Raw genomic sequence first — 26,577 nt, forward strand, 5'->3', positions numbered from 1 at the left:
TGAGAAGCCATCAGGAAATTAATTCAGCAAACACTCATTAAATTATGATAAAGGATGCTCTTCTTCCCGCCTTCTCTCCTTCCCTTTCTCATTTATTCATTCAGCAGATTTCTACCGAGTGTCTCTAATGTGTCTCTAATGTGCCAAGCATGTGTTGAATACTGAGAGGCAGAAACATACACAATTTCGCTTTCCTGGAGCTTACTAGTTAGTAGGAGAAACAAGCATTAATCAACAAATCTAGCAAAAAAGAAAAAGAGGCAAAATTAAAAAGGTGACTGGTATTAAAAAAAAAAAAAAACACAAAGTGTTTCCATCAGAGCATGTGGTAGGAGGTAGTGACCTGGTGGAGGTCAGGAAAGGCTCTCCCCAACAGAAAGAGGGCTGAGCTGAAATCTGAAGGAAAAAAAGAGTACAGGGTCATCTGAAGAAGGTGGGTGATTTGGGGAGAAGTCTTAGTGAAGAGGAGATCATGTGCAAGGGTCCTGAGGCCTAGGAGAGCAAAGTGCTTCTTAGGAATTAAAAGAAAGCTGGAAAAGCTGGAGGGCAGGCTGCAAAAGAGCACAAGGACTGGACCCTACTGGGCCCCAGTGGCCACATTAGGAATTTAGCTTCATGGAAAGTCATTGCATTACTGTTATAAGGAGAGTGGGCTGAAGGGTGGCAGGAGCAAGGGCAGGGAGACCATTTGGAAGGCCAGTGCAAAGTTCCAGTGAGTTGTGCTACTTGGTGGCCTAGAGCAGGGCTGGTGCTGGTGGGGAGAGGTAGAAGGGCAGTGTGCTTTGGTGGAATCCATGACTGGTTGGTTGGGTATGATTAGGGAGAGGAAGATGTCAGGGTGATGTTGGTGAGCTAGGAAAGCAGGGGAGGGCAAAATCCACTGCTTGGATTTCCAGGAAACATCAAACTGGGTAGTGGGGTGGGGGAGTGGATATCATAAGGAATTAAGGTTTGAGGTTGGCCTTGAAGAATGAGTAGGCATTTTCTAGTTGGCAACTTGGAAAAGGCATGCTAATCAAAGGGAGAGGCATGCATAAAAACACAGAGGTATCACCAGAATAGTTCAAAGAAATACACACACACACAGACACACACACACACACACACACAGACACACACACACACACACACACACATCTAAAAGGGAAATTAATATGTGACCCACAAGTAACTTTGCTGGTTTCCTGATGTGCTCACATTTGTTTTGTGTTGCAATGATTCGCAAACCTATAGTATACAGAATTTGTAAATAGGTAAAAATGTTTAAGTATTTTTTTAAACCACAGACATATAAAATATAGAAATTCCTTTCTTTACTTCCATATCTTAAATTAGGGCTTCACATATGGCTCTTGATTTTGTTAATCTGTCTTCTTTCCAATAAAATGTAGCCATTTAGGGAGGACTTGGATTTTAGGTTTTTCCTTTGTGGTTTGACATCTGGATTTGGGATTAGTTGGCATTTTTAATTGACTAAAATAACTATGAATTTACTCTTGATTGAAATAGGAACATGTTGATTTCAGTTTAGCTTGGGAATTAAAATTGCAGGGCAGCCACATCCAAAAAGACTGAGTAATGCTAAGACCTATGTAACATATCAACTCGGGGGAAAAAATAAGGTGGTGTCAATTTGATAGTTAATGTTTTTATAATAAATGCAGGCATGTTGATAGCAAGATCAATTTGGGAGAGATGGTACAGTCCTGGAACTATAAACATGGCCTCTGTGCACAGTATTGGCTTAAATCCTGGCTTTAACACCTGCTAACTCTCCAAACACTCAGATCTCTGGAGTAATGATTGTTAGCTACTTTGCAGGGTACAATACAATGGGGGTAGTGTGCGTAAAGCCAAGAACATAGTAAGTGTTCAGTAAATGTTAGTGAGGACTTGGAGTTTTACCACCAATAGCATGCTAGACCTCAGCCATCCACAGAGAGACACAAACAGTTGTGAAAGCGGATGCTGAGCTGTTATGGTAAAAACAGGTACCAAATTTGCTTCCCTTGTGGCTGGAAGGAATCTTAAGACCCCATCAAATTCTGTAATGTTGCCAACATTTTCTGGAGGAGAACTTTTTTTTTTTTTTAATTTCTCTGAAGTTTTGGAATCATTAGGGAAGGAGGGGAGAGAACGACATCATCTTGATGGGGACATCCCTGAATTTAGAAGATGGCCAGAAAGCTTCCATCCCCGGAGATGAGGACCAGCCGTGGGTCTGCTTGCTGAGTTCTTGACATTCTGCCATAAAAATTGTGGGTGTGGGTGTGCGAAGCCTGCATGAGAGAGATTATGCAACTATGTTTCTCTTTTTTGTGACTTCAGCTGATGTGAATGAAGGCCACAGAAAGCTGCCTCACTCAGTGGGAAATTGTTTTTATAATTACAGGTCTAGCCATTTTACCCTGAGTTTCTCAACTGCCACCCCTTCCACTCCAGCAAAATCTGTGTGGAGAGATCTGCGGGGAAGGAACTGGCTGCTTATGTTTCTCCAGTGTGATGAAAGCACATGGTACAGGTAAACACCTCCAGATCTTTAACTATGAAAACAACCGTCATTTAGCATAAGTTTCCCAAGGTAGTGCTGACGATGTTTGCCTACCTGGTCTCTCACACACACACAAACCCACTACATAAAGGTACACCTACAGATTCACATATTCTCCGGGTGCTCATTCTTTCTGTCTTGTAAAAATGGAACCCTTGCTTTTTTTGTGGGAAAAAAAAAGAGCTTCTAATTATTTTGGGATCACTGTTTAGGATGGATGATAAAGCATCGATAAGAAAGAGAGAATTCTGATGATGGTGTTCATAACCTCAACTGGGAGAGATGACCATCTGACGGTAGTAGGGAATAATATGTACTATTACGTAACTTTTTTGTTCCTCTTGAATATGTAATAATGAACATCTTTTCATACCAATGGATGTATATTTACAGCATGATATTTAATGATTATATACAGTAGACCATTCAATGCATATCCTAAAATTTATTTAACTGATCTCCTCTATTGGACATTTAGGGTGTCTGTAATTTTTTTTTTTTTTTTGGCTTTTATGCTACCATGAATGTTCTTATAGCTTTATATCAGTTGCCATTACTAGTGACTTCCTTAGGATACTGCCTTACCAGTAAATCAGAGAGTTTAAAAGTTTTCGAGTCTTAAGACTTTTTGATACTACTTGTTGCCAAATCATTTTTTCTATAAAGTCATACCAGTTTATATTTCTCAGTATATGAGAGTACCTGTTTCCGTACAGTTTTGCCAGTGCTGAGAATTTTGAAACAAAGCGTCTTGCCAGTTGATTATGAGAAATGGTATCTCTGTCTTATTTTTATTTTATTTTATGTTATTTTATTTATTTATTTGACAGAGAGATCACAAGTAGGCAGAGATGCAGGCAGAGAGAGCGGGGAAGCAGGCTCCCTGCCGAGCAGAGAGCCCGAAGTGAGGTTCAATCCCGGGACCCTGGGATCATGACCTGAGCCGAAGGCAGAGGCTTTAACCCACTGAGCCACCCAGGCGCCCCGCGGTCTTATTTTTATTATTATTTTTTTTTTGCAAGGAGATGTTTATTTGTAAATTTATAATTCATACTGTTTTGAAGAACCTTCCTCCAATAGACAGTAGCATGCGTAAAACTCACCAGTTTTTGACATTGGTGAGATAATACTTAAATGGAGAAGGCACGGAAGGGTCCTAGAGAATTTTGAGTGTTCCCCCTTTTTATGGCCAAGTATTTTTCAACAACCACAGTATCACCAGATAGCAATTCTTTTTCAATTTTTTTCATTTCTTAGTAAAAGTATTTGCCCATGGCCCACATTAAACACGGATTTGAAATTATTATGAAATTAAAAGTACAGGTGTGTGTGTATATTCATTTATGCGTGTACCTGCCCAGCGTCGGGAGCTGGAGTCAGTGTGATGATGACAGCTCCATACGATTCAGGGGCTGCAGATCACCACAGAGAAGGCTCCAGATTTCTTGGATTCAAATTCCAGCTTCGCTGTTCTCCTAAGGTGTGACGTTGGGCAACTTCCGTCACATCTCGAATGTCTTAGGTTATAAAATTTGAAGAATAATAGTACTTACCTCCTTGGGTGTGGTTGCAGCAAAACGTAGGTGAAATATTGAAAATTATTAAAAAATCCCATTTCAAAACCATAATTGATGATAGTAGAAAACGCTTATGATAAATGGAAAAGGAAAGCAAAATACGATGCTTAAACATAGCGTACCTCAGTCTTGTTTGTACACATACAAAAATTGTTATTTTTTTCTTCTACCTCTTTCTTTTCATCCTCCTCTGGCATCCCCACCCCCCAATGTAATACATTTCTAAATGGGTTTAATTTGAATTAATGGAGTCATCGCAGTTCTGGAGAAAGTGTCCGACCGAAGTCTGCAAGTCAGAGAGAGCCATTCACCCACAGAGCGGTGACATCTGTTGATGTCCCCTGGCCCATGGAACCCTGGGAGCAGCCCTTGCATGAGGGCAGGCTGCCTAACTCCTACGCCCCAGCGAGTGCCTTGGGTCAGGCAGGCTTCCTGGCCTCTTGGAGCTGCACGTGGAGAATCTCCATCTGGCCCGTGCATGAGCCGCCTGCCCCATCTCTTCCCCCATGATAAACAAGCTTCCTTTCCCTAATTAAATGAACGAGAAGGTAGAGTGAGAGACCCCCCCCCCTCAGCTGTTAGGGAGCATATGTTTCATCCCACATAAACACAGAAGGGAAACCTGTGGGGTTGTGTGGTGCGTCCATCCTTTAGCTACATCAGTCAGTTGAAAAATAGAAGGAAAAAGAGGCAACAGATGATTTGGCATTAGCGAGACAAACACAAGGCCATTCGGTGAGCTTCGGCTAACACTCTCCACTGGCCTGCCCCGCAACCCTTGCGTGTGAATCCGCACGTTTGCTTTGGCCCACGCTTACAGTCCAATTTGAACAGCTCTGTATTTTTCAATACGAGGAGGAACCTCTGAGTTCCTAATTAAGACAGTTTAGCTAAAGAATTCCTCTTTAATGGCTCATAAATTATTCTCCTGTAAATGATCGTGAGAGCGAATAAGAAAATGCAACTTGTGTTTATACACATACATCGTTATTTTGATTAAATGAGTGAGTGCATAAAGGGAGAGAGGACAACAAGTGTGTCGGTAAATATGGGTCAGGGAAAGAGTTCGCAGTGTCCTGCCAGACTTCAGCGAGGCAGCTCACGGGCGTAGGTAGGAAGGCTAGACGTCATGGTGGTGAGAACGGTAATGGCACTGCCATATGGAACATTTGGTATTTGGATAGCACTTGGACTCCTCCTGAACTACAGAATCAATAGGAACTCAAACAGCGAGGAAGAAACCGTTCCCTTGCTGCAGATCACTGGCTGGGCCGCAGAAATGCAGACGAGTGGATTCTCTAGGGCTTTACCATCTCTAGGCAGGCAGAAGAGGGGGGGACTATCCCATCATATTTAACTGTGCTGTGGCCTCACACCTGTGGTCCTGCCCTTTTTGCTTATCTCTAACCAAACCATTTTTTGCAATCGTGGAGGAAATCTGTCTGCAAGACCAGGTCAAGACCACTGTTGAAAACTCAATTCGTAGAGTCCCACAGGGCCCTGTGGGGTGATGAGGACTCTGCTGGTACAGAGTGAAGTGTAAGAGGCTGAGACCATGTCTTCACATTCTAACTCCATTCAGTCCTGTTTGACCCATTTATTCATTCAGCAAATACCTCTTTGGTAGGGGTACTATGTACTGGTATGGGTCTAAGCACTAGAGACTGGGAATATAAAAAGAGGAACAGAAAGCCTGCCCTAAGGGTGTTCACATTTCCAAGGGCAGCACCCTCCATAGCATCACAGCCTAGTTAGGGTGGACGTGGAGCTGAACTGGGCCGTTCTAAAAGGAGGTAGAGAATACATCTCAAATGAGAGAACCCAATAGAGAAAGACCCATTGATCTGAAAGGCAGAAAGAACCAGAGAACGGTCAGCCATTGGCCGTGAGGTCCTGGTTACTAACAGCAGGACCGGATTGGGAACGGAGTAGAAAGTGGAGAGAGAAGACAGCTACTATGGTACTCTGCTTGGATGCACGCGGTCAGGGCCGGGAACATTCCAGCAGCTACTGATCTCAACGTAGATAGGTAATCAAAATGGTGCCTGCGATTGGCAAGCCGTGTTTTAAACCATCGTGGAATAAATATGTTGTTGTCTACGACTCTGTGAATGTGCTAGACGGAGGAGTGGGCAGCCAACGGTAGATGACGGCACTTGCTGTGTTCAGCCACGACCCAAAGAATGGGGGGAGGGGTTGATTTACCAGAACCTGCGTACCTTATTCTAATTTTGAGTAACCGCATCCTTTTTCTTACTTTATCCACCGTCATGCATGTTATAAGGGGAGATTAAGTATACAATTAATTCTACCTTCCGTGTACAAGCATAGTTAACTTTACTTGGTTCACTTGAAACGGACAAAAGTTCCAGATCAAAATAGTCTCTTTGGTCGTCACATCTTGGCCTCTCCAGTATTTGGTGGCCTTCTGCTCTTCTTGTTTCTGGGACTGAAACCAGAAACAAGATTCTTGGTTCTTCTGACCTTCTTCCCTCCATTCCCGGGTGATTTAGTGGTCTCTTAAATAATAAGATCCACTCAGAGATTTCTTTTGTCTTCTTTGGCCTCCAGCGCGGGTTTGGTAAAAGCTTCATTTCTGGCTTTGGATTGTCTATCATTGGCGTGGGGGCGGCTTTTCTCTATTCTGTCTCTCCCTGGTCAATGGCTTTCTTCTGGGGCTCAAACCTCTACCATATATTTTACCTAAATGCTTTTCCCTTCTTTGACTTGCCCAGTTTAGTTGCTTATCCCACTCCTCAACCCAACCCACCCAACTATCCAACACATGCATATACTATGCATTCTGCATAGTATATCAGCAATGCACATTTCCACAGTTAAGAAAACCCTATTGCTATTCATTAGATATTTAAAATAGACATCTCCTCCAAACTTATCTTCCAGCATCGATATGTCCTTCCGTTTTCCACTCCAGTTCCTGAAAAAAAAAAAAAAAAAAGCCTCCATAATTCATAGCCACTTTGGGGGAAGGTATTTATTTTGAAACACTTAATGATGTGTTTCATAGCAAAATGAAAAACGTAGAGACAAAGACTCAAGAGTACATAGTGTTTTAGATGTAGGCCTAGCTTTTCAAAACTATTGTGGAGTGTGTTTGAGTTTCTAAAATAATTTACCAGATTCCCGTGTAAAGCACTTTATTCTTTGAAAGCCTTATAAATCATGTGATTTTGTCAATGCACAGACATTCACATAGTTCCTTTACCTCATGAAATAAGGTAGATTATTATGTCACCTGATGGAGGAAAACATGTAAGAAAACGGTTGACTCCAAAGCCTACCATTTTGTCTTTGGGACCCTGAGGTGGAAAGCTGCAGAAATCCTTTCCTCTTGACTACATTGATGCTGCCCTTGACATTGGCACACTGCACTGTTCCAAGTGTAAGCAGTGAGTAGAAAGAGAAATATCAAAGGGTCAGTTTTCTGGAGTACCTTTCGAATTAATGCTGTTTTTTTCCCCCCCTTGTAGAGTTCATCAAGGGAGATGAAACATTTAAATATGTTTTCTGAATTGTAGAATGTAAGGTATTATAGCTTCCGATGTTGTAGTACTTGGACGTGGAAGGGAACCTGAAGATCATTTAGTCGCCTTGACTCCCTACCTCAAAACCCCCTCCAATTTAGGATTTCACTACATGTTTTAGTAAAATTGGGGGAGGTGGCGTTCATGACTTGGTGGCTATATTTGGTCCTCCTGTTTTCTCTTCAGAAAGATTCTGTCTTCTCTAGCGTTCATTTTCCTGTTCTTTAAAGTGAGGACAACAGGTCACTGTGAAGATCATATACATATAAACCTTTGCACATTTCCTGGCCTGGTCTGGTGTACTGCTACTGCTTTTACTCTGGTACTCCCTCTATTTCCACTCTGGTTTCTTGCTCACAGAGATCAACTTTAGATCCCGAGTGTCTAAAACAAATGAAGGGTCACCAAACAGAACAAGAAATTTAGTGCTGATACCACATGCTTTAGAAGCTGGAGCTGTCTTTGGTCCCCCAGGCAGAGCTGTGATCCTTTGTGCATGTCTGTGGCTTAACCCATGTTCAGCTGGTATGCCCTTGGCCTGGGGATCAGGAAGATTAGGAGGGCCACATATGCTGCGCCTCCAAATATTATATCTGTAATGAATGGGTTACTCTCTACGGCTTCTTCCCTTCTAAAAATGATCATCATCTTCCATTCTAGATGTTTTAAGGCTTTGAAGTCCCTGTAGGAAAGAACCTGGGAAAAGTCCTAGTCAGTCTTTATATTCTCTTGGCGCATTTGTGTATCTGCGTGCAGTGTTTTCTGGTAGGTTCCCCCGTTCACGCTCAGGTGGTGTTTTCTGGTAGGTTCCCCTGTTCACGCTCAGGTGGAGTTGATGACCTGCTCCTCCAGGGATGATAAGACAGAATAAAACAAAACACTCCCTTCCTGCATAAAGGCATCCCCCCACCCCCAGATGCTTAACCTCTGAAGCTAGTGTTTCAGAGGACATCAAGGGAATAACACTTCACTTGCCACTGAAATACAGCCGTCTCGGGAGTGGAATTTGGCAGCTGAGTTATAGTCAAGCTGCTGTACTTACATGACAGTTTGGGGAAAGGAGCGAGACAGAAATAGCAGATTCCAAAATAATCCAATTAAAACAGCAGGAGAGCGGAGTTGGGCGGCAAGAAGGGAGGGGTGGGACACCCGGAGCCGGATCATTGCTAAGGTTGACAGTGTGGCCGCCGGCCTTGGCAGCCCCACGCTGACCGCCGTGAACACTCCCATATGCTCACGCCAAAGAGGGGTCTCGCCCGATGTCCCATTAAGCTGTCATCTGGGGATTTTCTCTCTCTCTCTTTTCCTAGTGGTCTAATTATCGGGCTGTGTTGGCACATAAATAGATCTGTCTGTTTGGAGCTACTTTTCCTTTTGCCTCCCTCGTAGGGATTATATCGTGTTCAGTATTTATGACATCAGAATGTACTATGCTGAGAAGTCATTCTGTTAAGGCACCTTCTGAAAGGCTCAGGAAGAATGAGCTGGCAGACGATGCTTCTGTTTCATTCAAGGGTCTTCATAATAACAGTGGCCGGAAAGGAAAATTCAGGAAATGTGCATGCTAGACAAAGGGAGTTGAATAAACATGTAGAACTCCTTAGATTTTTCTGGGGTGGAAGGTAACCACTGTGATAGCTGTTAGAATAAGAACATGGAGGGGCACCTGGCTGGTGCAGTCGGTGAAGTGTCTGACTCTTGATTTTCTTGTCTGACTCAGGCCGAGACCTTGGGGTTCTGAGATCAAGCCCCGCGTCGGGCTCCATGCTCGGTACAGTCTGCTTGGGATTCTCTCTCTCTCTGCCCCTCCAGTGTGTGCTTTCTCTCTTTCTGGAGCAAATAATAAATCTTCGACAAACATGGAAGTAGCAGTGGTTAAAATTGAAAAATACTGAGTAATGTGTGCAAGAATAGGAATTTTAAAAAAGCAAAGAATAAGAATTTTAAAAAAGCAAATAATTTTTAAAAAGCATAGAAATAATCGGATCATTTGATAATAGGACCATCTGATCTCTCAAAAGGGAGGTTCAGAGGATGAAGGAAACAGGTGCTAAAGGAATGTGGGCATTTTAATTTAACCAGAAAAGAGAGAACTTTAAAAAGAAATGTACAGCTTCAAGGGTTAGTTACATTTAGAAGCACATACAGTCTTTAGGCAGTGAGCAGAGTTCATACAGCCTACTATTATAAAAATGGAACTGATGAATTCAGGGAGAATTAAGTAAAATTCATGTCATGGGGAAAAAATGATACTTGGTGTCAGAAATTCTGGTTTTGAGTTTCAGTTGTGCAACTTATTAACTCTGAAATTGTTTTTGTTTGTTTTTGGTAATCTACAAAACGGAGACAATTGTATCTAATAGAGTGTTGTCAAGATCAAGTGAGGGATGCTTGGGTGGCTCAGTCAGTTAAGCCGCTGCCTGCAGCTCAGGTCATGATCCCAGGGTCCCAGGATCAAGTCCTGCATCGGGCTCCCTGCTCAGTGGAGCCTGCTTCTCCCTCTGCCTGCCACTACCCTGCCCCTTGCTTGTGTGCTCTCTCTCTGTTTCTCAAATAAATAAAATCTACAAAAAAAAAGGGGGGGGGGGACAGAGAGAGAGATCAAGGAGGTAGTGTGTAAAAAATGTTTTGTGAACTCTGACGCCCGCTCCATGCTATTTCTGTCAGTGTGCAGTGTGCTTGCGGTATGGGGAAGGTATCAGGGGCCGTGATCACCTTCAGGATCACCTATGAGAACACCCCCTGGAGAACCAGTCATGGACAGGGAAAAAATATCTATTGTGAAAACATTGAAAAATATTCACGAATTATTTTTTTTTCCTGCTCCTCATTTTTCTGGCCCAGACACCCTTCTGTGTATATGGGATTTTTCCAAAAATTTTCCAGTGAATTCCATAACAGAGTTGTCCACTCTCTCTCGGGGCTTTACACCACATCATTTTATAGTAATTTCTTTTTTCTCTGAGTCAATGTTGAATAACAGCCTAATGAAAAGGAACGCTCTTTTGTTACATTTAATAATGCTCCTTTTGGGGGATCCATGGGGGAGAAATGGGGCGGGGCAGACTGCAGGCTAGGAACAAGAGGAAGGTAAGTAGGATGCTGAAGGCGGAAGGCTTGAAGCGGGAAAGGTGAAACACGGTAAAGCTTCATCAGCGTGGGCTGGCGCGCCCAACTTCCCTTTATGCAGCAGCCCATGTGTCTCCTTGGCTTCTGTTTCTTAATCACAGACGCCATGAAGTGTCTTCTTGGCTTTTTTTTTTTTTTAATGCTTTCTATCTTAATCTCCTACCAAAGGTAACAAAAGGAAAGCCACTGGATTGCATGCTGTGTGTGTGTGTGTGTCCATGGACATGTCAGGCAGCGGAACAGCTAGATTTCTACATGAATACGGGCACGGGGATGAATCGGCACGCCTATGAGGCTGTGTGTGTGTGCATCCGTGAATGTGCGTGCATGCATGGGGATAGCCACAGATGCGACACGTAGGTGCATCTGTGTTGCATCTGTTGTATACACCCTAACATAGAAAAGACACATGGATAGGAATTAGAAAGGGTGATAGGCAACAGCATATCCTGTTGCAACCAAAGTGCATGATGTAACACCCGGCATGCTGGAGAGCGTTTGCTTGTTCATCAAGGAGAACAATGGTAGGAGTTAAATAGTAACAGGTTGAAGTGTCAAGAAGTATCTAAAAATACAAATTCTCTATTGTTTGCGGCTCTTGCAATAAGGCAAGGTCTCTTTGTGTGTTGGATGTGTCTCTGCTTGCTGGGAGTTCAAAATGCTTTGGATAAAGAATGTTACAGAGTATAATTTGTGACAGAAGATGTGCCCCAATTGTTTGTTTAGTATTCTGGAGGATGTCTGCAGGTCTGAACGCGGAATGAACGCGGAAAAGAACAGCTTTGTTTGGAAAATACAGTAGGAGCGGTACAAGAAAACTGAATTAAGTAAAGAAACTTAGGGAGTGCATCTCTGATTGATGATGCTTCTTATTTGCTCTTCATTATTCCCTGTGAAGGCATAAAAACTATGAAATTGCATTTGGAAACTGGATTAAGATAAATGTCTTCTCAGATTTTTTTTTTTTAACCTTAGCTCTTTCCAATTTTCTTCGTAAAGCATATAGTCACTATGTAAAGAGTCTGTGTTTATTACATTAAATCTTCCTAAAAAGCATGCCCTTGAGGTTTGATTTTAAGAATTAGTTTAGAAGATACAGAGGCAGGGTATACCTGCTAACCGTGTTATGGTATTTGTCTCTAGATATTTTATATGCCCACTTATTTTTATTATTTTATAGACCAATGGAGTAAAAGGGAATGAAACATTTTTTTTTAAAGATTTTATTTATTTATTTGACAGAGAGAGATCACAAGTAGGCAGAGAGGCAGGCAGAGAGAGAGGAAGGGAAGCAGGCTCCCTGCTGAGCAGAGAGCCTGATGCGGGACTCCATCCCAGGACCCCGAGATCATGACCTGAGCTGAAGGCAGCGGCTTAACCCACTGAGCCACCCAGGCGCCCAACATTGTTTTTCTTAAGGCAGTATTTTTCCTCCATCACCCTACTCTTTTTTCTCCAGACAGAGTTTACTGTAGTCACATTTGAGCTATTGTATTATTCCTCCAGATATTTTTTTAAGTGAGTTTTCTTTTTTTTTTAAGATTATTTATTTATTTATTTGACACAGCGAGAGCGATCACAAGTAGGCAGAGAGGCACACGGAAGCAGAGAGGAGCAGGTTCCCCACTGAGCAGAGAGCCCTATGTGGGGCTTGATTGCAGGACCCTGAGATCATGAGCCAAAGGCAGAAGCTCAACCCACTGAGCCACCCAGGTGCCCCACTCCAAATATTTTTATCAGGGACTGGTAGATACACACACATGAATCTCTATTAACTAGACTGCAAATCTGAAATAAGGAACTGTTTATTTGTTGTGATTCTGGCACCTAAGTCAAGGCCATGAACATTATCGGTCGAGTGACTGAATCAGTCAGTCAGTCAATGAGTCAGACACCTACTGTGTTCCTATCATTGTCTTAGACACAAGGGAAAATATCTAAGAATAGGATGTGGCCATATTTGCTCTAATCGGGCCTAAAATTTAGCTGGGGGCTAGAACAGATCTCATGATGAAATAATAGTGGACTGCAACCCAAAGAATAAAATAAATTTCCATGAGTCCATATTGATATAAGTAAATAATTGAATAAGTAAATTGGTAGGGCAAAAGAATTCTCCTTATGGAAGAATTCCAATAAATAAACAAATAAATGAGAGGCATCATTAGAACCCATAGTGGTAGATGCCATAGGAAAGTTCCACTGATGAATGCTAGAGCTGGTGGGCCAAAGATTAAGGAGAAACAGCATATGTGTAGCATCGTAAAGAATCTCCCTCCAAAATACTTAGTAATTACAAAAAGAAGTAGGTAACTCCATCTAGAGAATCCTGATGGACTTGCCTTAACTAAGTGAGTAAGTTTTAGTGTCACCAATAATGCATACCGACATTGGGTGCCCCTTCATGGGAAATGCTGAGAAGGACACACCGCTGCTGTGGTATCCTTCCCATTCCTGTGTCATCCCACTCTAATCCGGAGAAAATAGCCAACCCAAGTTGAAGAACATTCTAGAAAACTGTTGATGATGAGTACTCTTTGAAAGTGTCATGGTCTTAAAGATAAGGAAGGATTGAGGGACTGCACAGATTGGAGGAGACAGGACATGTACAGGTCCTGTGAAAACCTAGATGGGCTCCTGAAACAGAACAGGGATGTGAGGAGAAAAAACTGGTGAAATCCTAATAAATTCCATGATTTAGTTGGTAGTGTTGAACAGGCTTAATGTTCTAGTTTTGATCATTGTCCCATGATTATGTAAGACTTGAACATAAAACCTGGTGCTGGGGACAAGATAACTCAGTACTATTTTTGCAACTGCCTATAAATCTAAAATTATTTTTATGAAAATCTAGCTGAAGACACAGTACCAATCCCCAAGAAGCAATACATGATCGTATACAACCAAGAATTTGCAGTAGGCGAGGCAGGTGTGTGTCAGTGAGTGTTGAAAGGAAGAGAGTATGGCTGGAGGGGTGAGGGGTCAGGACGAGTTTCATAGGAGAAGCACCTTGAAAAGAGGTGTAGAGATGATGGGTGTTGCAAACAGGGATAGGTCTGGGGGCACCTGGGGGGCTTAGTTTGTTGAGCGTTCAACTCTTTATTTCCGCTCAGGTTATGATCTCAGGGTCGTGAGATCCAGCCCTATGTCAGACTCCACGCTCAGCGGGGAGTCTGCTTGAAGATTCTGTCCCTCTCCCTCTGCCCTTTACCCCCTATGTGCTCTCTCTCTCTCTCTCTTTCAAATAAATAAATATATTTTTTTAAAAAGGCAAAATAGGGATGGATCTAGGAGCAGGGACAAAGGCTCAAGGGAGGGATGTAGGTCACCTGTGTGGGAAAGGTGGAGAGGCCGGCCGAGGGATGTGTGCATTGTTGCTGGATATCAGCATGGAAGGAAGCTGGGCCCAAGGGGAGGACAGAGTAGAGGACAACTAAGATGTGGCATTGGAGTTTGAAGCTCATGGGGCAGGTGACATGGTTGCAAATTCTTGCTCGAGGAAGTGACCCAGTGAGCTGGTACATAGATAAAATTGGCAAAAGCATGTTGAGCTGGCTGGGACTTGGGAAAGATGAGAGTAGGTGAGTTAGGAGCGAGAAATAGGTAATGAGGCCTTGGAGACGCCGCTGCCCAGCAATGGTCCAACCTACTGAGTTTTTCAGCATTGCAGCGGCCAGTGAGCCCTTGGACTGCGTCTCCTTTGAACTATTGGCAGACAAAGTTCCTAAGACAGCAGAGAATTTTCCTGCTCAGAGCATCGGGGAGAAAGGATTTGGCTATAAAGCTTCCTGCTTTCACAGGATTATTCCGGTTCTCTGCACTGGGGTGGTGACATCACTTGCCGTCATGGCCTGGGAGGTCGGTCCTTCGGTGGAGAGAAAGTGGATGATGAGAATTTCATCCCAAAACACACGGGGCCTGGCGTCTTGTCCATGGCGGATGCTGGACCCAACACAAATGGTTCCAGGGTATTCATCTGCCAAGACTGAGTGGTTGGATGCCAAGTGTGTGGTCTTTGGCAAAGTGAGCGAGGGCAGGAAGACTGGGTCCAGGAATGCAGCACTTTGGGTCCAGGAGTGGCAGGACCAGCAAGAAGATCACCATCGCTGACTGTGGACAAATGTAAATCTGGCTTGCGTGTTATCTTAGCCACCTGACCATTCCTTCTGTCCTCAAGAGAGGCCCCCATCACCCCCAACTGCTCCAAACATCCTATAAGCTGTGTGTTCTCGCTAGGGTCCTGTGGATCCATATTTTCCTTAACTCCCCTCCAAGTGTAGCCGGACTGCAGAGTTTAAACATTATCAGACCTCTTCTCACAAGAGGCCCTAAGAAGCTATTCATCTGAGGCCTGAGGTGGGGCTGGAGGGTCAGGAAAAAGAAGTAGGAGCCTATCTAAAAGCATTGGAAGGGGTAGACTTGTAGAACTTAGTGGTGGATGGATGTGGGGCATGAAGAAGGAGAAAGTCAAAGATGATTCCTGGGTAAAGCTCACAGGACAGACAGGTGATACAGGTGTCTGTAATTGAAATAATTCCATTAGCAGGTATTTGAGGATGTACATTGAGGAATTATGTATTCTAGGCAAAGAAGGGGGATGAAAAAGCTGCCAGTGAAACACAAACAGGAAAGCCCATGGCTTGAGCTGGGCCGAATGGCTTCATACGTGACCAGCTCAGACCCACCTGCTGGGGAGGGGGTGGTGGTCCCTGTCCTCCAGATGAAAAGAAGGGAGGGGATTTGAGACGATTGCTGTCTTCCTAACAGCAGCCATGGACAGTGTTAGGGTTTTTTTTTTTTTTTTCAAGTTGACATTTCTCTCTGCTTAATAAAGATGTCTAGCTTACACTTCAGTCTACTCACCAAAAACCCTATTAAATCACCATTCTGCTTGGAAAAACCCCACACGTACTCTTTGAACTCTGCCAGGATAGCGATCTCTGGGTCCCAGCGGTCCCAGACACAAAAGTTAAAATACCATCAGAGCACAAGGAACTTTATAGAAGAAATAGAAAATTAAGGTGGGGTGCTGAAGGATTAGGCTCCCGATCTTTTGGCACTGTGTCTTCTGGACTTGTTTTATATAATGGTGCCCATCGGGCAGACCCTTCGTTAATGTTCTTCTGGACAGATTCGGCTGTGTTCTTCTCTTGGGCTTGTCCCTTCTCTGTGTTACTTAGGAAAGGGTTTCTGTATCCTTCATTCTTTTGTTTTCATCATTTATTTCACAATTTTCCACTTAAACCTCAAAGATGACTATATATATGTATGTATATATATATATACATGTCCATAAATGTATGTGTGTGTATATATATATGTGTGTGTGTATATGTGTGTGTGTGTGTGTGTGTGTGTGTATATATATATATATATATATATATTTTTTTTTTTTTTTTTTTTTTTTAGATCTCTGCCACAAGCTGGTAGCCTTCTCATCAGCAGCTATGAGCTGTTACCACACAGTCGGAATCAGTCTTGGGGCTTGACTAACATTAGGCTTGGGGCTGAAGCGTGGGTGTATTCACTTCATACTCCCTTGGACTTACGCGTTTGATCATGGCTGGTAGTAACCAGATTTACGTATTAAAGGCCTTTGCAGGTTATTTCCATTCCTCTCCCAATCAACATTTTTTTAAAGTTATGTTTCTTAAACATTGAGTTCTTACCCCCCCTTTTTTTATATTATTCAATGATTAGACAAAAAGAGACCATAAATAGACATTTGATTGAGAAAAGGAAGCTGAAGACCAGGTCAGCCCCTTTTGGGGCTACCTGGACGTGGAAATCGCTCGGTATTCTTACAGGCATGCCATTGTGGTGGTTCTGATTCTGGTGCAGAATGACGCGTTGCGTATCACTTTTGCCGCGTGTAAACGTCAGCTCCAAACATCTTCTTAACGAGGAGACACTCCATGAACTACGAATTGCCAATGGTGTTACTTGAAACATGGTTTAAATGGCGGTGTGCTTCATACTACGAATAGGTGTTTTGTGTAGAATTAAAAAGAAATGATGTCTTTTGTAGAGTGGACATGGGCAGTGACACTCTATGGGGTGACCACGAGGTCCCCTCTATGTTCAAACTAGCAGGGTGATGAATCTTTCTATGGTCTTTGTCTGGACCTCAGTATTTGTTTCATAGGGAATTTAGTTCTATATTTTAATCATAGTCAGTGCTTCCATATAAAGGTGCTTCCTTTGTCCACTGGTTCTTCCCACAGAGCCTTATACACCAGTCAGCGCCGTATCAGAGTGCCCGATGCGTCCGAGTAGAGTGCATTCGCTATAGTGGCTGTCTGCTTTTCCTTTAGTGGCAGAAGTTGGTGTCATATGCTGAATTTAGGGAACGATTTGGGACTTAATCTCAGAAGGTTGTAAGGTGAATGAACGCAGGCGCAATCCCTGCTCTGTAACCCTCAGTGGAGCCCCAGAGGGATTGAGAAACCTATCAGACTATCCTTTGTCACAGAGTTCATACAAGCATATTATACAGTTAATTCTTTTTCTTTTTCTTTCTTTTTTTTTTTTTTTTAAAGAGAGAGAGCATGAGTGAGGAGGGGAGGGGCAGAGGGAGAGAGAATCCCAAGCAGGTTCCATGCCCTGTGTGGAGCCCAAGGCAGGGCTCGATCTCACAATCGTGAGATCATGACCTGATTTGAAATCAAGAGTCCAAGCCTTAACTGACTGAGTCAGCCAGATGCCCCTATACAGGTCAATTCTTTAATTTTTTCAGGATGCTGCATGGGAAGTGAATGGTCACTTAAGTTAGCGGACCTTTCAGAAATGCAACAAAGAGGGGAGGGTGGAGAGTACCAGAAAATTGCCATGGAGAAGCAAGGATAGAGAGCCAAGTCTTAGGAATGAACAAAATCGAAGTTCTGTCTTTATTTAGAGCTTGTCCTATACCCTGTAACCTTCAGTAATGTAATAAGGGGGATACGTTCCGAGTAAAAGGTGGGCGTGGTTGCGGACCCCTTCCCTTCTTTACTGTCATCTTTTCTTCCCGAGCTTCTCTTCTCCCCTTCCTGTGAAAGTAAACCGAGTGAGTAAGAATGAAGCGAGCGAGCTGTTTTAACAGCTTTCACGTGATGGCACTTCTGTGAAATTTGTCATAACGTGAATATGATCCTAGTTTCCTTACCCAGTATACATACTTTTGTGACCCTCACCTACTTAGGAAATCTTCAAATAGTCAGAAGAAGACTTCTCAAGGAAAAGAGTGACCAGCAGAATGATTCTATATTTGTCCCAGTAGATGAGACCCTGAGATTCCTGGAGCCCCAATGGCTCAGCAGGACACTGACAGTGAGGTTAATAATGTAATGAGTTCACTTACCCAGTTCCCCAAGTAGATTAAAGGGAATAAGGGGGCTTTTTAGTGTTAACTGTATTGACCATGGTGAAGCACGTGGAAAAACTAGAAACATTATAAAATCTCAGTGGTGTGGGGCCATTCTTTTTTTTTTTTTTAAGATTTTATTTATTTATTTGACAGAGAAAGAGAGAGCTTAAGCAGGGGGAGTGGCAGGCAGAGGGAGAGGGAGAAGCAGGCTTCCCACTGAGCAGGGAGCCCCATGCGGGACTTGATCCCAGGACTCTGGGATCATGACCCCATCTGAAGGCAGAGATTTAACTGACTGAGCCACCCAGGGGCCTTGGGCCATTCATTTTAAGAGACCAACCAACCTAGTGGATTATTGGGGGTGGGTGAACATAAAGGACCTTTTCCCAACAAGATGCAACAAAGAGAAAGGCACAGAAAGCGAGAATGGTGCATGAAGAACGCCTGCTGGTGAGAGTTAACTTCCAGGATTCACAGTTGGGGTGAACGTATCCACGGGGTAGAGACCCCCAGACCCAGAGTCCTTCTATCTCAGGGCTCAGCCTCTCCCTAAGGTCACTGGGACACCTGAAGTTTCCTCTGTAGCAGTTGTGGGGAAGAGAGAGTGAGAGATCTCATTGGAGATTTAATAATGGAAGAGGTGTACATCACTCTCTTTCACGTTCCCTTTGCCAGATTTAGCCAAGTGGACATACCCAACAGCCGGGAAAGGTGGGGAATGCCAACCTTTATGCCTTGGGAGGATGAGAAAGCCGTTGTGGGGAACACTAACCAGCCTCTGCTGGGTACTGGCAGGTACTGGTACCTTCTTGAGCCTGATGTCTTCCTTTAGCTCCATCTCAGCTGATCTTGGGGGCACCCCTGGAGGAATACCCGGCTCTTGGCAGAACAGCACAGCTCCGTCCTCGGAAAGTCAGGAGCCCACTGAGTTTGTGTGTCAGGACTCCTCATTCTTCAGACCATCTTCCTCTGAACACCCATTCCCTGATGTTCTCTTCAGTGGGAAAGAGAGCAAGCAATCCTGTGTGGCTCCACATGGAAAGGCAGGGACCTTTCTAAATACCGCCCCTAGGGGAGCGCACCCCCACCCCCATCCTGGGCTTTAATCTGTGTCGATTGGTGAGGAAACTGCTTCTCCTTAAGTTCTTCCAACTGCACTTCCAGGGTCCTGTTCCTGTTAAACATAGCTAAATTCCAAAAGAATTTCTGAGATTATCCCAGTCCTTCCAACTGTCTCATTATCCGTGTTCTATACTGAGAGCCTGGTTTCCCCCCATTGCACTCTCTGGAGATGGTATCTCCCACCAAACTCTGAAGCAAGCGTTTACTGAACTGAACTCTCTCTGTAAGCTCTTGTCAGTCATCTGAGCACAAGAAGGGAAGTATGGGGGGTAGGGGAGGGTCAACTATATAAAATTATTTGGGTGATCTCTTCCATGCATTGGGATGAAGTATTTAGATAGAGGGGTTTGAATGAAAGTAGGCCTGGAAGTCTATCAAGAGAGGCAGGCAGATGCCAGAAGAAAACTTTGGAAGGTCCAGGTGAGGAAGGAGAAAACTTCTCCCCGCTCCCCGAAAACTCCTCTTGATTTCTGGACCTGTTGTTCCCTGCTCAACATAGGGACGACTTGCTTGAGAGCTGTCAGTACAAGAATTTGTCAACATTATGGTCTTAATAGCTCTTGTTTGCCTTCCTACAAAACAAAGCACTATTTATAAACTTTGTTTCTCTGAGAAAATGGGTTTGGAGTTCCAACTGACTGACTTGCAAATGAACTTTGTGTGCACACATCATTCATAAATTGAGGACTGCCTGTACTGGGCTTGTAACTCAGAGATAACATTTATCTGTGCTTTATCAGTATGGGCTTGTCAAGTTAACTTATGTTTATTCTTTTCTGCATTCATTTTGATGATAGCCCTGCTCTTAAAATTTAATACTGTCTTTATGTTTGGAGAAACATTTCCTTTGGAGGTGCCTCAAATATTCTTGTGAAGTGGGAGAGCAATTTTATTTTATCTACCCATTTATCTTTAATATGATTCATGGCTATGAAAATCTTTTCTGCAGTGAGTCTGTAAATTGAGGAAAAATTGAGAACCATTTAGAGGAAATGGGGAAAAAAAGAGTTCTTTGCTCATATTACCTCAGTTTGTCAGATATCTTGCAATATAATTACTGTGTTGGTTTGTAAAGGTTAAAGAACACTGAAGTTTATAATTCTCTTTTGTGTATGTGTTTCGCACATACAAGGGGAAAAAAATCCAACACATCAAAGCAAAATGCCTTGTTAACATAAAAGTTCTGAACAGTTTATAGTTTGTCGACACATAGACATAATTCACGGATTTTACATTTGCTTTTACAAATATCTGATGAGCCCAGTTATTTGCTCCCAAGGAGCCAGTTTGCAGATTACAGACCGTTTATCTCAAGTCTGTTTACAGGTGTAACGCCTGCACAGAACTATTCTTGCTGGCCTCATATGGTAAAGCAAAAAGGTGGAACCCTGGTCTTAGAGCTGCTCCTTCTTAGGGAACTCGGTATCCATATACAAGTGAAAAATTCTGCTGTGAGCAGAGCAGCTGACAGAATATGATCACAAATGTTACTGATGCTGTTCTGTTAGGAAGCAGAAATAGAATGCCCAGGATGGTGCAAGCTTGTCACAGTTAGATTGTCAGGGCTATGTGCTGCTGCATTGAAAAGAATACTTTGTTCCCCCCTCACACACACACCCCTGCAATGGTAAGAAACTGCTTCAGCTGTTACTCTGATTTGCACTTGAAGCTCAGATGCTGATGCTAGTGTAGTTGAAATTTAGTGACTAGCAGTCATGTTTAATGGTCTTCCCCTCGTGTGGCCCTTGCTGGAAACATTTCCTTTTAGTTTCAAGTTTATGTATTTTGTTGTTATCTTTTGCTGGTTCTTCTTTACTGTCAAAACTACCAGAACAATTATGATGTCGTGATCTTTCTGCCCTCCCCAGTCTGCAGTCACTTTCTCCCAAATTGTCCTCATGGATTTCAGGCACCTTTATGTTAAGTGATCAGTAATTGACTAATACTTTTGAAAGGGTTTAACAGAAATTGAACTGCAGAGCTATGGTTTAATACAAAGAAGCCTACATGGGTGTGAAAGAAAGCCCTTTATGAGCTGTAGATTACTATAGAAAAGTCAGGCATTATAATTAAATACTGTCAGGTTATTACTGAGCATTGACTGTCAAAACGTATAAAAGGCAACTTATATTTTCCCCATAAGTACACTGCTTATAATGTTTCAAGTGGAGCTCGAAGTTATTCCAATACAGCAAGGGAGTGTTTGGTGGAATCCAGAGTCTTAAAATGCCAACAATAGTCGTTAATGAAGGAAGAACTCTTGAAGCTACCTCCTTAAGACCCCACAAGAAATATGGTACCATTTGAATTTTTCAACCTTAGCCAAATGAAAGCAGAATAAGGCATTGTCCTTCTTATATTTGGATGTAGCCAATCAACAAACAAACAAAAGAAAAACAATGAAATGCTGAATGTAGAATAAAAATCATTAAGTTTAATGGATTTCTGTTTTATGAACAGCTTGAGCTTACAGCTTTCTGGATATCTGGAGATCCATGAAAGCTTTGCTGTTATTATTCAACTTAAATCTTATATAATCTTCTTTTAACTTCCAATGTCATGAAAAATCTTTTTTCTGGGGGCGCCTGGGTGGCTCAGTGGGTTAAAGCCTCTGCCTTTATCTCAGGTCATGATCCCGGGGTCTGGGGTCAAGCCCTGCATTAGGCTCTCTGCTCAGCAGGGGGCCTGCTCCCCTCCCCCCCCCCCCCCCCCCCCCCGTCTGCCTCTCTGCCTACTTGTGATCTCTGTTAAATAAATAAATAAAATCTTTTTTAAAAAATCATTTTTCTCCCTTTCTGGAGACCTCCCCCCCCACCCCCCGCCATGCCCTGCCAGCTTGAGTCTTGTAAGTTTCAGCACTGATAGTATTTGGATTCATTTGTAGATTATACACACCAAATGGGGTTGGCACCGCTTCATGAAAATTAGACCCAGTGGGCTACTTACAGTCACCGAATGTACTTGTCTCCATGGAAGTTTATGTATTACAGCTGACATGCCACTGACCAGTATAACCTGTCATAAAACATGGGACTTCATCATCTGTTCGTGCCTTTGGTCCTGAACCTTGAAGCTGAAACACATGAAGAGACTTTATTGACATTTATTTTATTTCTTTTAAGATTTTATTCATTTATTTGGCAGACAGATATCACAAGTAGGCAGAGAGAGGAGGAAGCAGGCTCTCTGCTCAGCAGAGAGCCTGATGCGGGGCTTGATCCCAGGACCCCCGGGATCATGACCGAGCCGAAGGCAGAGGCTTTAACCCACTGAGCCCCCCAGGCGCCCCAACTTTATTGACATTTAAAGAGACCCGATTAACCCTATGGAGTAAAATGGTTTTCATGGAAGTCTCTGAGAAATACTTTTGTGTTCGATTCCTGGAATGTTCGAAGACTATGGCCAGGTGTGCTTTTGGGGTTCAAAAGCCAGCATTACTCAGAGGCCTTTCAGAGCCGTGCAGACATACTCTTTGCTGTTGCATTTTGTTATCGTGATGATGAGGATTGCAAATGAATAAATGGGGATTCTGATTTTTTGACCAAAGTATTCCCTTAAAAACACTGTTGACTTTTGTGAAAAACATTGATTTCCTGGAACTGATAATACTACGGCCTTACTTTGTGTAGGCAGAGATATTGGTGTGTTTATCAGATAAATCAAACATCAAATGGGCCATGGGGAGTGGTTTTTCAATACCTTATCCTTGCAGTTTGTTCCCTAAAGAAAATCATGTTGCCTATTAACTGGAGTGCTCTGGAGAAAGCATTGCTTTTAGGACCCCCGTCCTCGTGATGTGGAGAAGCCTAAAACCAGTGCTCCCGCACGCACCCCCTTGGTATTTTTTCATAAGCTTGAAACTAGGTATGAAAAGGCCTGTCCACTGAAAGCTTTTGCCTGAGAAGATCAACCAGAGATTGATTTCTAACCACTGTGCTCATGGGGAAACCGAACGCAGTAGCCAGGACCAAAAGAAGCAGCTAGAAAGAAAAAGCAAAATGACCTCCCCGGCACCCACCTGACTATGTCCCCAGAGGACAAGGATCGATGTCTTCTGATATTCACAGTTAAAGAAATTGCTGGGATTCCGCATTGCATATGCTCTGCCCATCAAGACCTCTCACCCAGGCAAGACAAATGCTCTTCATTCAGGAGGTGGGAAGCAGGAGGTGTTAAGAGCTGTATAGCTGGTTTTTTATTTATTTATTTTTAAACATACAATCTTTCGTTGTGGCTTCGTTTGCAGAGTTGGGCATCCGTTATCACCCCCCAAAGAACTCCCTGTGCGTTAGCCGTCACTTCCCATCTCCCCCAGCCCCTCACCCCCAGCTCCTGGCAACCACTAGTCTGTTTTCTCTGTCCGTAGATTCGACCATTCTCAACACGTCACGTAGATAGAATCGGGCAGTATGTGGACTCTCGTGTTTGGCTCTTGCACTTAACATAATGTTTCCAAGCTCCGTGCCCCTGGGAGCGTGCACGCCACGGTGATTCCTTGGTAGGACTGAATTCTGTTCCATTCCGTGGAGGTGCTACATTCTCCTGACCCACTCATGAGCTGACAGCCATTGACCGTTGCTCCTTCTTGGCTCTCATGAGTCATGCTGCCATGAACATTCCCAGACAAGCTTCTGGGTGGGCATGCTTTCATTTCTTGATGTAGCTGACGTGTAGGCATTTATAAATGAAGATAGTAAATGATCCCCCCCCACCCCGCTGTCATTTGTTGGTTTCACTATTCTCTCTTCTAACCTATCTCACTCTCCTAAAAACGATTTTCCTTGAGCAGGTGGTTGTTAGAAGAGTAAGAACCTCAATGAATTTTTCACCTCTCCCAGCCACCAGACTCTCTCCTACACACTGGATATGTGTTCCAGTATTTCTCAAGACAGTTTCACTTTCCAGATGCCAGGGCTGGGGTGTAGATGGGCCTCCTCAAACCTGAAGTGATTGAACCGAGAAGTGGGAGGAGCTGGGATTGGGACCCACATCTATTTCACTCTTCATCACAGGGCTGTCTGCTGCCTTCCCCGTCCTAAGATTAACCCACCTGTTCAGGCTCCTGTTCCCCTGTCAGAGAACTCGCTTTCTGTACTTGAGCCTCCCTTCCATCTGATCTGGTTGGGAAAACTAAGAAATGTGGCTCAGGACCCTTTATCACACGCCCAAGGACTGGAGCAGGCGTCCGTATTCCCCCCTTGATAAAGTGATCATTTCCTTCTCTGTTTGAGCGAGGGGCTCAGTCCAGCCCAGCCCTTCTTAGGCTCTGCCCTGATACTCTGTCTCCTCATCTGAATCTCACCTCCTTCGTGCCAGACCGCACATCCTGCCACCGCTACAGCATGTTCATCCGCTCGGGCCGACACTGCTGTACACCTGTCCACATCCGAAAACCTCAGCTCCCTGCGACGCGCTTCTCTGGGCACAGCTTGGGGTCCCCTGCTTTTTCCTCCCAACTGCTGCCCCTCCCGCCCACTCTTCGAAACTTACAACCACTACTGCTTTCTGCAGAGGAATAGTTACTCCTCCTGCTTTCTGAAACTCTCAAGACATAAGTCCTTCACCTGTCTCTCCTCTTCCGTTCTGTGCGGTGGCCCAGTCCCATGGCCTGAGACGTAGCAGTGGGGCTGACCTCCAGGATCAGATACACTGCGCACCAGACAATGTGAGCCATCAGGAATTCAGAGGAGTCTTTCAGAGGCCGGTTGGGTAGGAAGCCTGAGTTTTATAGGATGTGTCTTGAAATTCTTTTGATTTTTCAATTCCAGGAGTTTCTCTGTGTTATGCACAAGCCTATTAACTGCTCATTCCCTCCTTCGTGAACGCAGACGGGAACACGAAAGGGTCATTTTTCTCATCTATAGGACAGGAGGTTGAAATTTGGGGCTAAAACAAAGTTGCGCAGTACCTGTGAATTTCAGCCACCTCTGTGCCCTCCAGCCTGCCAGGTGGATAATGGAAAAAAGGCCTCTAATGGCTGAGAAGGTCATAAATGGGGAAAAATAGGAGAGACATGTGTCTTCAAGGGAATCCAGAAAGTTCCACTTGACAGAAGAAACGAGGACAAGTGGGTTTTCTGCAGTCTCTGGGAGAGGGTTAGAATGAACAGTTCTGTTTGAGTCTGAAAGCGCTTTGCTTTTGCTGACCGGTCCGTTCTGCCTCAGTGTCCAGGGCTCCTTCGCAGGGGAATCAGAAAGGAGCCAGGCGGGTACAGATTGGTCTCCATCCTCCTGTCCTTAGCCTCCCCTCCACACACCACCCCCTTAGAACAAGTGCATTAAGGAAATGTATGATGAATTCATTACAGTGTTTATCAGGACGTTTTTATAGCTCTTTTGTTCTAAATTTAACTGATGGCCAATGAGAGACTTAATAATTCAATAAGTACCAATAGGCAAGTCTTAGAAATAGGCAAAATTGGCCTTTTTGGTGTCCCAAGGATAGATCTAAACAAACCTCTCGAGTTGGGACATGTCCAGCTGTTGCACTCATCGTATTTGAGTGAATTATGAAGGTGAAATTATCCTCCTGGGTGTGGAGGGTAGCCCTGCCCACTGTGGGGATGCAGGGGTGTGAGGGGGAGAGGGCGAGCTCACCAAAGCCCCACGCATCAGAAGCTTCGCTGAATCCATCTGTTTTGCAAAAAAGTCGAGTCAGCCTCCTGGATGATCACTGGATGGTGAGGGGTTTTCTTTAATTATTAGTTTTTTTTCTGAAATATAACTATATTAAAAATAGCCCCCAAACCTCTCGCACATTAGATCCCATATTTTGTTTTGTATTTCAGTGTCCTTGCCTTACTTGTTTTCTTTCTTTGAACTAAGAGAATTAACTAATGTGTTTTAAATCCCTAGAAGTATAAAAGGTACCCTATAAATGTCCAAGGAAAAATAAGTTTTTTAGTTCTGCTCCCAAGTCATCGAATTCACTCCTAGAGGCAGGCTCCATTACTGTTTTCTTTCCTTAGCATTCACGTAGCCTGAAATACCTTTCAGGATATTTTACAACTACATAAGCAAAAATATGTTTGTTAAAAAAAAAAAAAAAAGAAACCATAATGTTTACACCATGCAAACTGTTCTTTACTTTTTTTTTTTTTTTGTAACCTAACCGTGTATCCTGGAATATCTTTTTGTCAGAACTTAGAGAGCAGCCTTACTCTTTTTGGTATCTAAATAATATTCAGTTGTACGGTTTTGCTACACTCTGTTCCGGTCCCACATTGATGGACTTTCGCTTGTTTGCAATTATTTGCTACTATGAACAATGCTTGGGTGAATTACTTTCTATAAATAGCATTTTATATGT

General features: G+C 43.5%; 1 protein-coding gene and 1 pseudogene across 11 annotated transcripts in view; both read left to right on the forward strand.

Annotated features, from left to right (window-relative positions):
- Window positions 1–26,577, forward strand: part of ATXN1 (ataxin 1) — a 411,273-nt gene that overhangs the window by 163,069 nt on the left and 221,627 nt on the right. For 10 of the 11 annotated variants that reach the window (XM_047735220.1, XM_047735223.1, XM_047735229.1 and 7 more), the window contains one exon: window positions 2,393–2,521. The gene's annotated coding sequence lies outside the window, so the exon portion shown is untranslated. Of the gene's footprint in view, window positions 1–2,208; window positions 2,220–2,392; window positions 2,522–26,577 lie in introns of those variants that run through there. The other variant, XM_047735230.1, reaches the window with a different exon arrangement.
- On the forward strand, window positions 14,144–15,010 carry LOC125103284 (peptidyl-prolyl cis-trans isomerase A-like; annotated as a pseudogene).

Source organism: Lutra lutra, chromosome 6, assembly GCF_902655055.1.
Source record: "Lutra lutra chromosome 6, mLutLut1.2, whole genome shotgun sequence".
In the NCBI taxonomy this organism is placed as follows: domain Eukaryota; kingdom Metazoa; phylum Chordata; class Mammalia; order Carnivora; family Mustelidae; genus Lutra; species Lutra lutra.